Genomic DNA, 12,876 nt, shown 5'->3' on the forward strand with positions numbered 1-12,876 from the left:
TTTCCAGGCCTGCTGCCAAGTGCTCATAATTGTTAATACTGAATATATCAAAAAGGAACCGAGAGACTTTCATATGCCAAGTTTTATATGAAGTACTCGACACACATAACTTCACTGAGTCCTTACACGTTTCATTCGTTCAATAAATATTTATTCGCATTTACTAAGTGCCACATGCTTAGTTATTGGATGGGCATATACTATTGTATAAACCGATGTGGTTCATGGCCACATGGAACTTACAGTCTCAGAGAAAAAGCAGGTGGAAATCATACCCTGAGATAAGCGGAGGGTGCAATGAGCACATGTAAAGTTTTGGAAAATCTCTGAGAAACTGACACTTGAGTTGATACCTGACGGATTTGTTGAAATCATTTAGGCACAGTGGGTGAAGAGAAGAAGGGAAGTGGGAGAGGATGTTCCAGCGAGAGGATGATGGCGCATGCTCAGGTCCTCTGGCTGGGTAGAGTTCCACATTTGCAGCCCTGGAGGTTTTAGGTACAGAAGCATATGATGTGCCTGGAGTGAAAGGGAGATCAGTCAGGGGCCCAGGTGCTATGCTGCAGATTTCATTTAATATCTACTTCTGGCTCCTGCAATTTGACAATCTCTTTAGGTTTATTATACATTGGTTTCCTCATTTTGGCTTTATTTTCCTACTTTTCTAGGCATCCGAAGCTCTCAGAAGAATAACTACTTGCTCTCATCTTGATCCATAGGAATTGACCAGCTGACCAGCTGGCTAAGTACCCAAATGTGTGTGGTGAGGGTGAGACTTAAAAACAGAGCTCAACATCTGAAATCTAGAAAAATTTGGTGCCAGTGTTCTTCACACGAAGTTAGTGATGCACTGCCAGTATTGCAACAGCATCCTTCTGGGACACATTTCTAAGTAGGTGCTCTTTATTTATTATGGACAACTCTCTGATGAGGGACTAGGGGAAGGTGGCAGAAGCAGAAGAGATATGGTGTTAAGCTATGAATCACGGCATCTTTCCCAAAGAAAGAATTCAGTGCAGACACATGGCCTGGGACAATGGCATATTCACACTCAGAAAACTTGGTTAACAAATTGTCAGAAAAAAAAATCAAGCAGATCTAAAAATCAAGCAGATCTATTGATGCTACAGAAAAAAAGGATTAGAAGAACTTGAATTGTTCAAATTCAAAACAAAACAAACCTGAATACCAAAAACAATTTGTTGGTCAAGAAGTACCTGAATCATAGTGCTATTTCAGAAGGTGTAGATCCTTTGAGAATCTTTTCACTCTTTGTTTGTAAGGCAATCTTTTACTGCTCCACTTATGGAGAGAAAACATTTTGAGAAAAATGCTAGCTTGATAAATGTTTGAACTATTATAGTATTGGATACATGCCCAAATGTCATTTATCACATTGAAATTAAGCTCTTCTTTGCATAGGTAATTGTGATGCCTATAGTTGAGAGCTGTTTGCAGGAGTGATCCAGTCTGAATGATGTATTTTCCCTCACATTCTTCCCAGTGATGGACAGTCTGTATCTGCCTCCTGCCAGCCGCATTGCAAACATAATATGCTCTTTGCAGTTTCAATCAAAATGTATGTTGTTTTAACCTGGATGATGTTTGGTAAAGTTCTTTAGCTTAAGGAAAAATATTTTGTGCTCTGTCACACTTAATAATAACTCCCACATGCTTGAGTCATGTCGATCACATTCAGGGGTTTTCAGAAGAGTTTGTTTTTCTGTGACCGTAGTCAGTAACAAGATGCAGGCAGAAAACAAGACTCTTAACTTGAATTCTGCTGTTGGAAGGCAAAATAAGACTCTAATGGTGGAGGAAGAATATTCTACCTGAATTTACATCATGTTGTAGCCTGGCTCCTTGCATTTTGGTTTTATTTTGCTGTCTCCATGCCTTGTTTTGTTTTGTTTTGTTTTTCTGAGACAGAGTCTTGCTCTGTCACCCAGGCTGGAGTGCAGTGGCGCGATCTCAGCTCACTGCAAGCTCTGCCTCCAGGGTTCACGCCATTCTCCCGTCTCAGCCTCCTGACTAGCTGGGACTACAGGCGCCCGCCACCATGCCCAGCTAATTTTGTTTTTGTATTTTTAGTAGAGACGGGGTTTCACCATGTTAGCCAGGATAGTCTCGATCTCCTGACCTCGTGATCCACCTGCCTCAGCCTCCCAAAGTGCTGGGATTACAGGTGTGAGCCACCACGACCAGCCTGCTGTCTCCATGCCTCTTATGGATGTGTCTGTATTGACTATCTCAGAGGATGACTGCTAGAAGGCAGGGACCTGGTTTATGTCATTCTTTGTACAGACCCAAGAACAATGAAGAACTTGCTAAAGCTATTGGATGTGATGCCCAGAATTTATAATCTGAAGCTGTCATTTGAGATTGTTATGGCTGCTTGAGCTGATAATGTATGGGTAGTTTATTGATTGGAATACTGGAGCTTAAGTCTAGCCCCTGGACCATAAACCAAAATTTGCCTGATTTCAGAGACAATTTTTGATGGACTTACCCTAACCTATCTCAGATGACACTCACATATAAGTCAGAATATAAACTTAATAATGAAAATATACATATTTACCTCTTTCTTTCTTCAATCTCTACCTTCCTTCCCTCCTGCCTTCCTGCCCTTCCTTCCTCCCTTCCTTCCTTCCTTCCTCCCTCCACCCCTTCTTCCCTCCCTCCCTTCCTTCTTCCCTCCTTCCCTTTCTTCCTTTCTTCCTTCCCTCTTTCCTTAAGTTGTTTAGTAAATTCCTCCTCTTTGCTTGAACTTTTATATAGTTTCTCCTATTTATGAATGCTCCCATGTTAATGATGAAGAAATTAAAATTCCAAAATGTTCAATAACCCATTCATGTTCACAAAGCTCATATATAGCAGAACACCAATATGAATTGAGATCTGTATAGCTTCAAAACTACTATGTTTTATTTATTTTATTTTTACTACATTGAAATACACAGTCTTCTGGTCTACTAATTGCCTTTTTTTAATAGGAAATTCTTCATGGAAAACTGTACTGTAACTGGAAGTATTTGAAAATCAAAGCGAGAGATGAGCTGAATGATATAACACAGGACTGCTGTAATTGACCAGTTTAGCCGGATTATTTTATTTTATCTAGGGATATAGCAACCAAAGGAATCCTGTGTTTAATTTTATAAGTCAGAGTACCCTTTCAGATGTGCAGTATTTGAGATATTAGAATAATTTTTTTCTCTTTGGGCTCTCCCTTTTTCTAAACCTGTTGTCCTTCAGATGGGACACAGTATTACTAACCAGATGAGAAAAGACATTGTTGACATGCCGAAAATGGCAGATCAAAGGAGCCAAGGAGCCTGGGTCCTTAAAAGCATAATGGAGCCACTGACCTTATTTACTTTTTTTTTTTTTTTTTTGAGATGGAGTCTTGCTCTGCTGCCGAGGCTAGAGTGCAGTGGCACGATCTCTACTCACTGCAACCTCTGCCTCCCCGGGTTCACATAATTCTCCTGCCTCAGCCTCCCAAGTAGCTGGGATTACAGGCACCCACCAGCATGCCTGGCTAATTTTTGTATTTTTAATAGAGATGGGGTTTCACCATGTTAGCCAGGCCGGTCTCAAACTCCTGACCTCAAGTGATCCACCAGCCTCGGCCTCCCAAAGTGCTGGCATTACAGGTGTGAGCCACTGCACCAGGCCCACTGACCTTATATTGATACTGCCTATCTCCAAACTACTTAATTAAAAAAAAAAGCCCAAATATATATATTTATGGTTTACATCACTATTAGTCAAATTGTTTTGTGACTAGCAACTGAAAGCATTAATGATACATTGAACTTGTTGGAGTACAGCAGGCTCTGCCTAAGTTGATACAAATACTGGAAAAGTACTATTAAATACGAGTACTGGAAAATCACATTTGTGATGATTTTGGATTGTTTATCTCTTTGCTTGGCCCACCCGTAAAATCAAGTTTCAGGCTAAAGGAGAAAAGTCTCAGTACTTTTTCCAGTATCAAAAAATGCTTTTAGATTAGCAGTGTCCTTACCCTTGAAGAATCTGCTGTTTCATGAAGAGGTGATCTTCCCGTGTCTGAGAGGAGGCTGAATGTCATGGATGCTGTGAAAGGATGGCTGTGCTGGCTGGGACGTTGGATAAGGTGACCTCTTCTAAGTGTTAATGCCTGTGATTTTCTAAGTGTCGCTGCCTTTAAATGGAAGTGGCCTCTTCATCACAGAGTCTTCATTGAGAAGAGTTTGAGCAAAGGACCCGTATCCATGGTTTGGTTCTGCCTCAACCTAGCATTGTGATTTTGAGAAATTAGCTTCCCCAAGTTTCTAGTTTTATTTTCTCTAACAATGAGATAATTTTCAATTAAAACAATTAGTTGGACACTCCCTCCTCCATCTCCTTCTTTCCCTCTTTCTTCATTTTAATGGCTTATTACGTGGCGCCCCATATTTAGACCCGTAGGAGAAGAGACGGTCTGGTCTTCCAGAGACGAGGTTGAAGTTCTGCTTTTCTGGCTTCCTTCTCATTTTAACCCTCTCCTCCCTGTGGAGCTGAGGAATGTGTAGAACATAGTTTGACAAACTCTGTCTTAAATGTCACCGAGTTCTTTTAAATCAGAACCTTCTATGATTCTACCACAGATTGAGCACAGAGTCATAACAAGAAGATCACAGCATTTACATCCGCCAAGAGGAGGCAAACTGACCTGTTGCTTTTTCCCTCTATTGTTGAGTTAATATTGACTGAAGTCATTGTATCCATTGGCCCATGAACGTAAAGAAGTTTTATCAAAGAGCCATTAAGAACATGGAGTCATTTTGCTTACTTCTTAGGCCTTATCCAAATTTTAATATATGGTGACTTTGAATGCAAGATTTCAGATCATTCTACTAAACTTCCAATCTCATTATACAAATGTTCTGATACAAGAGTCTTTGGTCACTTTTCACACAATGAGACTTTTTAGGCCTCATACAAATGATGCTATTTTTATACTGGGGCAAAATAACCTGATCACATTTCTTCTTTGTGTCTGAACTAAAGCTTGCCTTCTTCCTGAATGTGTGCCTTGAAATAAATGTGTAAATTAACACTAAAAATTTCATTCCTAAAGAGATTTCTTTATGCTTGTTTTATATCAAGTTCTTACTCTGCTTACACATTAAAGTTATAAAATGCATAGACATGGCCATTATTAAACTTTGAAGATCTGGAATGCTTCTATGTGAATATTATTTCATCTATAGCCTTTGAATTGAGAAACTCCTTTGTGTGATTTCAACAACCTTTTGTCCAGAGTTAAATGCACTGACAGGGCTTTTAGACAGAGCCACAGAAAATTCTCTGCTGAATACTTAATCAGTTCCTAAGTTGGCAGGCTTCCTCTTTTCCTTTCTTCAAGACTATGTGGCTAGACTACTAGAGATTTTTATTTGTCACTGAAAGTTTAAGACTAAATAATTTGGATATACTCTATATCATATTATTTTCATCACATACATTTAATGTTTTATACAATGTACATACACTGAGGTATGTTGAAATTTTATCATTTTTGAAAAATGGGTTTATGTTTTTACTAGTGCATTCCTTTACATTCAATAGCTTAATTCTTAATTATTTCACCTAATAGGATGACTATAATCTCTTTACATTTTAATACAGAAATCTGAATCAGATGAGATCCTATGTCTAGCAATTAAACAGAAGATTATTGGGCAATGAAAAATGTATTGAAAATTTCTGTTATACTGAGTAAACAATGATGGAGGGAAGCCAGTGATATTCAAAATTTTCTCTTTGTCTAGTGCTTCACAGCAGGAACTCTTTCTGGCAGCTTTGTGAACCAAGAAAGGCAATATTCTTCTGGGGTGAGTTCTCATTCATTGGCTATCTGGAGTGCATGGAGAAGAGCTTGACTGGTTGGCTGATTCCTGTTCCCCCACTTTCTAAGGAATCAGTTCAACCACATGTTTTCTCATTGTCAACTTTATATAAATAGACTTCCCTTGGCTATTGTTGGTCTTTCGAAGAAGGATTGAATCTTGTTGAAGTTTCTTTCTTACAGACATAGAAAATGCTGGTGGCCATAACACTCCAAACTATTTTTCTGGATCTTAATTTGACTAGGGAGAGAGAAGGTCGTTTTTGTTTAAACAGGGATTGCATTTTACAGAAACATTGCCTTGAGAGACACAACATGAATTACAACATCATGATGTATTCAGCCAGATGTCTGCAAGACAGAAAATCACGTGACTGAGCAAGGCATGTGAATGTTCTTAAAGGGGGAGAAATAGAAAAGAAAAACCAAACATGCATCAGATATTTCCTTTTTGCCTCACATTATTCCCAATCATATGGATGCCTTATGTTTATAACTTGCCAATTATGAATTTCCCCTCATGTATATTAAACTTAAGGATCACTATAATTTTAATCTTGTTAACAAATTTGCTGTTTGTCTATATCTATTTAGGAGATTAGCATCCAGGGCTCATTAGGTATCTGTTAGGATGGTTGTTAGGGCATAGTGAGAAATTATTTTTTGGCACTCACAACAAATGTATATGGATATACATTTAGTTTCTTGGGATCCTAGTCCATGTATTTGAAAAGTATATGTACTTGACGATCCTGAGCAAAACTGGAATCATTTGAATTAATTCATCTTTTTTTTTCACAATTGGCAATCTCACGCTCAGTATGTTAATACATATTCACTAAATAATCATAGTGTAGTTTGTAGTTTCTCAGTTGCACAGAAATGGTTGGGTTCTTTCAGGGATCCTTACTTGAAGATAAGGATCAGAGCACTATTAAGGAAAGGGAGGATAATCCTGAGGTGTGGGAGGGGATGGTCATGGATTTACCTATTTTTACTATTTGTTTTATTTACTCTATTTCTAACAACCCAATCACTTCTCCAGTGGCAAAGGCCTTTGGCATTTGGTAGGCACCCAATGCATAATTGCTGATGAAAGAATGAATTCTATTGCCAGGGCATCCATTTCATTTTCTCTGCAGCCACACCATCAGCATGGCAACTGCCCCGACAGCACATTCTTTTCATGATTGTTTTAAATTTCTTATGTTATTTTCCGTAAGGTAGTGGTCTATATAATTTTTAGTCATGCACTCCTATTAATTAAGTTTTGTGCATGCAGTCTCTAAATACATATTTTACAAATAAGATATTCTGTTGCTTTATAAAATATAGTTAATCAGAAGAATGAGATTGTTAATAACAATTCTAATAATTATTTCTCCATTTTCATGGACTGTCTTGCTAACCTTCCTTGCACACTGTATTCTGGAGAACCTTGGCTGTTGAAAGCATAAAGGAAGAAGAATGCAGTTTTTGCCTTGGGGAGCTTACATCTTATCTGGTATACCAGATAAACACAATGAAGGACAACACAACGGTAAACAAGGTATTTCATGTCATGGTGGACTAGAAGAGAGTCCCTGTACAGAATTTTGCTAAAAACATAAAATTTAAAACATATTTCAGTCTGCCACCTTTGATTTGTAGTAAGATACTTCTTATGTTGAATTGAGTTTAAGCACACTCCAAACTTTGCAATAGATACATTCTGTTCTCTTGGAATCATACAGATTTAATATTAAGAACAATTTTTCTTTACTTCGATGTTTCTCTTTTTCTTCTATCCTGAAAAACCTGACCACTTAAAACTGTCCTTCTAATCCCCGGCAGAGGAAATTTTACTTTTTGATGGGACACTTTTGACCTAGGTTTTGACTCTGAGGGAAGGATAGCCTAGGAGGCAGGTGTTTCATAAGTACATTCTAGAAGTTCATTTACTTCAGGCATGCAGGATGACATAGCAAAATGTTTATGGATCACAAACATAAGCGCAGTGATTCTGTAAATAATCCAACAACCTAACTTGTCTTGGCCAGAAATCTAGATGCTGACATCATGGGAAATATCCTTTTAGTTTGATGTATGCATCTTTCTTCAGGGCTCTTTATCCTTTAATACCTAATTGTTCTACCTTGTTTTTTTTTTTTTTTTCATTCCTACTCCTTTTCTTCTACGCCCTTAGGTCATATGTATCTATCTTCGTCACAGTCAAGGTGGCCCCTGTATGGTGGAAAAGGTCACTCCTTTAGTGGGAAACTAGCAAATATCTACCTAAAGTGAATTCATATAGTCATTTGTGAAGTAAATCACCTTAAGAAACGGTACAAAAATAAAATATTTCAGAATCTCTACTGAGTGAGGTATATTTGCAAGGAGATAACGGTATACTATTTATCTACTCATTTGTGCTATAACTTGACTATTTAAAGTGAGTATATTAACATAAGGACTGTGCTGTATATACAATCTAGGAGAAAAAGGAGAAGGTCAAAAGCTAAGATCGGTGAATATGTCTCTAGGAATAGTTGTCCTGGGTCCTCTAGACAGCATGATAAGTATAGAAGTCTTGGTAAATTAACATATTGCCATTTAGGTTTACAAATTCATTTCCTGTGATTTTGGTTAATGTAAGTTTTAGGTCACCGGAGCAAAGTCAACTTTGGACCCATGATATAGAGAGCTAAAACGTATATTATGATGAGTCTACTAAGACACCACACAATAAGAAGCTCTGTCTGAGGCCCCAGCTGGCTGCTGTGACGTGTTTTTAGCTTCCACATATTAGTTATAGTAATACTAGCTGCTGTAAAATACAAATCTCAAAACTTTAGCCACATAACAAGATAAACTATTTATTCTTGTTTATTAACACTCTAATACAGATGTTCCTAGTGGGGGAGTAGGGGGGGCTTTGCCCTGTGCAATGTAGGGTCCAGATTGCTGGTGGGGTGGTCTATCATCTTCAACACCTGGCTCCTCAGGTTGCCTTGGGTGTTGACATCTTACAGGCAAAAGGAGTTGGTGTGGGTAAGAAAGGCATACTCACTTTTTAACCATGTTGAAAGGGAAGTGACATATATCTTTCCTGCTTTGGTTCCACTGGGACAAGTCAGCTATATGCCCATATGTAGATGAAAGGAGGAGGGGATTAGGAAATGTAATCTCTCATAGAGCAGCCAGTTCCCAGCAATTACTCCACAATAAGGAAGGAGAAGTGAAGCTCTGAAGAACTAACTGCTGAGCCCTCTCTGCCGTAACCCATAGTATTGTGAAATGTTCCTACGGACAAGAAGAATGTTAAAGTAATCATTTTAAATCTTTCAGTTTGCAAAGCAAACTTTTGCTGCAATATTTTATCTTTAAGAACAAGGCATGCATCTTATATTAACAGTGAAAGTTTAAATTATAAAGTACAGCATTTAGATTACATTCAATATACAAAGTGATGGTGAATCCTGACAATTACCTACTTAATTTCATTGCTATAGACAACTGACTCATCTAGACCTATCATAGATTTGTCATCTAAGTTATGTAACTTGGTTTACTATTAATATTAAATAGATAAATAAAACAAACTCTTTGTTTTATAGTCATAAATATAATATAAATTGTGCATTTTATTCTTTTCAAAACTGTTCCTAATTGATTGGAAGGAAAAAAAGTATTTTTCTGCATGTGAAATAAAGAAAACTCAAACATCTATTTTACAGTTTTGATATCTGTTCATGGAAATACTCAATGAATTGGAAAGAGATTCTCTGTGATATATCAGATTACAGAAAATATCACCCAAAGATAAATACATATTTCTTAGCACACAGTACTTTAGAAATATAGAAATATTTAATGGGCAAAAGATGGACTAAAGTAAATATTCAAGCTACTTGTCCATAAAAGAGCCTGAATTCTGTTTTAATATGTAATCCAATGTAGGTCTAGTCTTCTTGTTAATGATGTTTTTCCTTGGAGATGCTTTACCTTTATTAATTCTATATTCAGTGAAATGAAAAGCAAACACAAAACCAAACAAATAATTTTAAATTAATTTTTTTTTTGAGACAGGATCTCACTCTGTTGCCCAGGCTGGATTGCAGTGGTGCAATCTCAGCTCACTACAACCTCTGCCTCCCGGGTTCAAGCGATTCTCCTGCCTCAGCCTCCCGAGTAGCTGGGACTACAGGCACAGGCCACCACACCCAGCTAATGTTTATATTTTTTAGTAGAGACTGGGTTTCACCATGTTGCCAGGTTGGTCTCAAACTCCTGGTCTCAAGTGATCCACTGGCCTTGGCCTCCCAAAGTGCAGGGATTACAAGTGTGAGCCATTGCAAGCTGCCTAAAACTAACTTTTGATTGCAATTGCAATTGTCTTTTTCTTTCTCTTTTTTAAAAACGAAATTTTTGTTCTTTTAGTAAACTGAATTGCTGTCAGTCCTATAAATAGATCTGATTTAGCTGGATGTTTTATTGATATCCAATTAGCAAGAAGGCATAGATTTGGCCTCGTACAGCGAGCCTAAGTATATAACAGTGATCAGGGAAGATTTTGGGGCTGCTACCTTCCTCTCTAAAACAACATGTATTGAACACTTAGAATTCCTTAGGTGTTAGGATGGTGAGAAAATGAAAGTAACAATACCAATGATTAAGTGCCTACTCTGTGCTACCTGTGTTAGAGGCTTAAAATCACTGAATTTCAGAATAATTCTGCAAGAAAGATTTCATTATTCCCATTTTGCGTATGTAGAGCCTAAAATTCAAGGAGGTTGAGTGATTTGCTCAAGGCCACATAATTATTTTCAGGAGAGGCAGCATTCTATTCATTTGTGTCTGATCTCAAAGCTCTTATCTTTTTCCCTAGGCTAATCCTCCTCTCTCAGTAAGGTATCCACAACAAACATTTTGGATCCTTAGATAAGTTTATTATTACACTTTTGCAGATGTCAGTCCTGCCTTACTCTGACATTAGTGACTGCCCTAGGCACTAGCATTTCACTACACACCATAGCAATTATTTATGATTTGGAGATTTGCAGCCTGGGGCTGGTTTACCGGAACTGTTTTGAACAAAAACAAAAGGAACTCTTTTCTTGGTTGCTCCAGGATTCTTTGATTCTTCGATCCAAAGAACTCTGTTGTCTGTAGGAGACGTGGAGGAGGAGTACACACAGAAGAAAGGCCTTTTCCAGGCCAGTGGCCTTGCTTGTTTTATGTGAGTTTAACTTTCATACTAAATCTCATCCACTTCAGCAATTTCTTTATGGTTAATTAAAACTCCCTGTGATTGTTGTGGTATGGTAGAGATGGAATGGAGATGGCTTAGGAGTGAATAAGATGATTTCCAGGCACTGGCAGGTGAAATGTGTACCATTTTGCAAGGCAAAATTATATTATAAATCTTTGTCCCTGGTATATTGAGCAAAATGGATAAGGGTCACTCATAAACCCTCATGCTGCAGCCGCCAACCCCTTTTTAAGACTCAGCCAATGCCTCAATTTCTCCAGGAAACTTTTCTGATCTCTTCATGCTCCAGGCTAGGCAGCCAAACTCTATGCTCCACAGCACCTTGTTATTGCATTGATTACATTAGCGTTACAATAGATGTTTGTGTTTAATAATAGTTTGAAAAATAGGACCATAACTTTGTCTTATAAGTCTTTATACTGCCGGTGACAGTTTCCAATGCCCTAAAATTTCTCAATATAAGTCTTTGAGAAGACCTGAATTGAGTTTCATTTATTTATTTAATAAATATTTAGTAAACACCTATTATATGGAGACATAAGGAAGAGGAAAATCAGACATTTTCAGCTTTTCATTTTTGCTACTAAAAGTCATCAGTTTGATTATATCAGATTGAAAATTTGTTTCAGGATTTGACATCTGAAGCCACTCAGACTTGTCTGTCTATAGAACTAGTGTGCTTCCTTCAGTTAGGCACCAGCCTTATATAATCATCCTATGTGTGGACAACTGAGAAAGAAGATACCCAATAAAATAACATTCTTAATAAATCTTCAAAGGACAATAATCGACTAATTAGTTATCACTGACGTCTGTGTATATATTTAAACATAGAAACACTGTAGTTAGTATTCAAATAAACTTAAACACCAAGTAGAAGCAAGTGCCCTTGTATAAAGTTCAGTTATTATCAATTTCTTTCTTCTCATCACCAAATCTAAGCAGAAAACTTACCATGACTTTTTCTTATGATCACATTTTTCAGGGCATATATGCAATGTCAATGTAAATTTGATTGGGTGTGTTAATCTTCTGCTTAAAATTTCATACTTAAATCACTGTCGGAATAAATTTAAAACTTTAAAATTTTTTGCATGAAATAAAAGGCCTCACATCCCTTCTCATCCTATTAAAGCCCCTTTAGTTGCTATTCATAGGCCCCCAGCTGGCTAGCAGTTCACTCCTTCCCTACACTTTTTCATACAGTGTGGACGCTTCTGTTGGTGGAGAACCGAACTTACCTCTCTCATCCTTTTAGGAGCTTTCTGTGCCTGCCTTTAACCCTAATACACAAAACATGTGTGTATGTGCTACCACCACATTATACATACCTTTTAAGATTACACTTATCACACTGCACTTATTCTTTGCTTAGCTCCTTGATTTTGAGATCTAAGAAGGCGGGGACCACATTTCACCTATTTTTGAAATTTTACTGGCTGTTATGGTTTGGCTGTGTCCCCACCCAAATCTCATCTTGAGTTGTAGCTCCCACAATTCCCACATGTGGGGAGGGACCTGGTGTGAGGTAATTGGAACATGGGGGCAGGTTTTTCCCATGCTGTTCTCATGATAGTGAATAAGTCTCATGAGATCTGATGGTTTTATAAAGGGGAGTTCCCCTGCAGAAACTCTCTCTTGCCTGACGCCATGTAAGATGTCCCTTGCTCTCCTGCCATGATTGTGAGGCCTCCCCAGCCATGTGGAAGTGTGAGTCCATTAAACCTCTTTCCTTTATAAATTA

At 37.8% G+C, this 12,876-nt stretch overlaps 1 long non-coding RNA gene across 1 annotated transcript; it reads left to right on the plus strand.

The window, feature by feature from the left end:
* The first annotated feature begins 719 nt into the window (after positions 1-719).
* Positions 720-11,912, plus strand: LOC107967931 (uncharacterized). The gene is made up of 5 exons (XR_010150518.1): positions 720-892; positions 5,805-5,867; positions 6,173-7,430; positions 10,991-11,099; positions 11,762-11,912. It is a non-coding gene; the product is annotated as an uncharacterized LOC107967931 (long non-coding RNA).
* Positions 11,913-12,876: the final 964 nt, after the last annotated feature.

Source organism: Pan troglodytes, chromosome 14, assembly GCF_028858775.2.
Source record: "Pan troglodytes isolate AG18354 chromosome 14, NHGRI_mPanTro3-v2.0_pri, whole genome shotgun sequence".
Lineage (NCBI taxonomy): Eukaryota > Metazoa > Chordata > Mammalia > Primates > Hominidae > Pan > Pan troglodytes.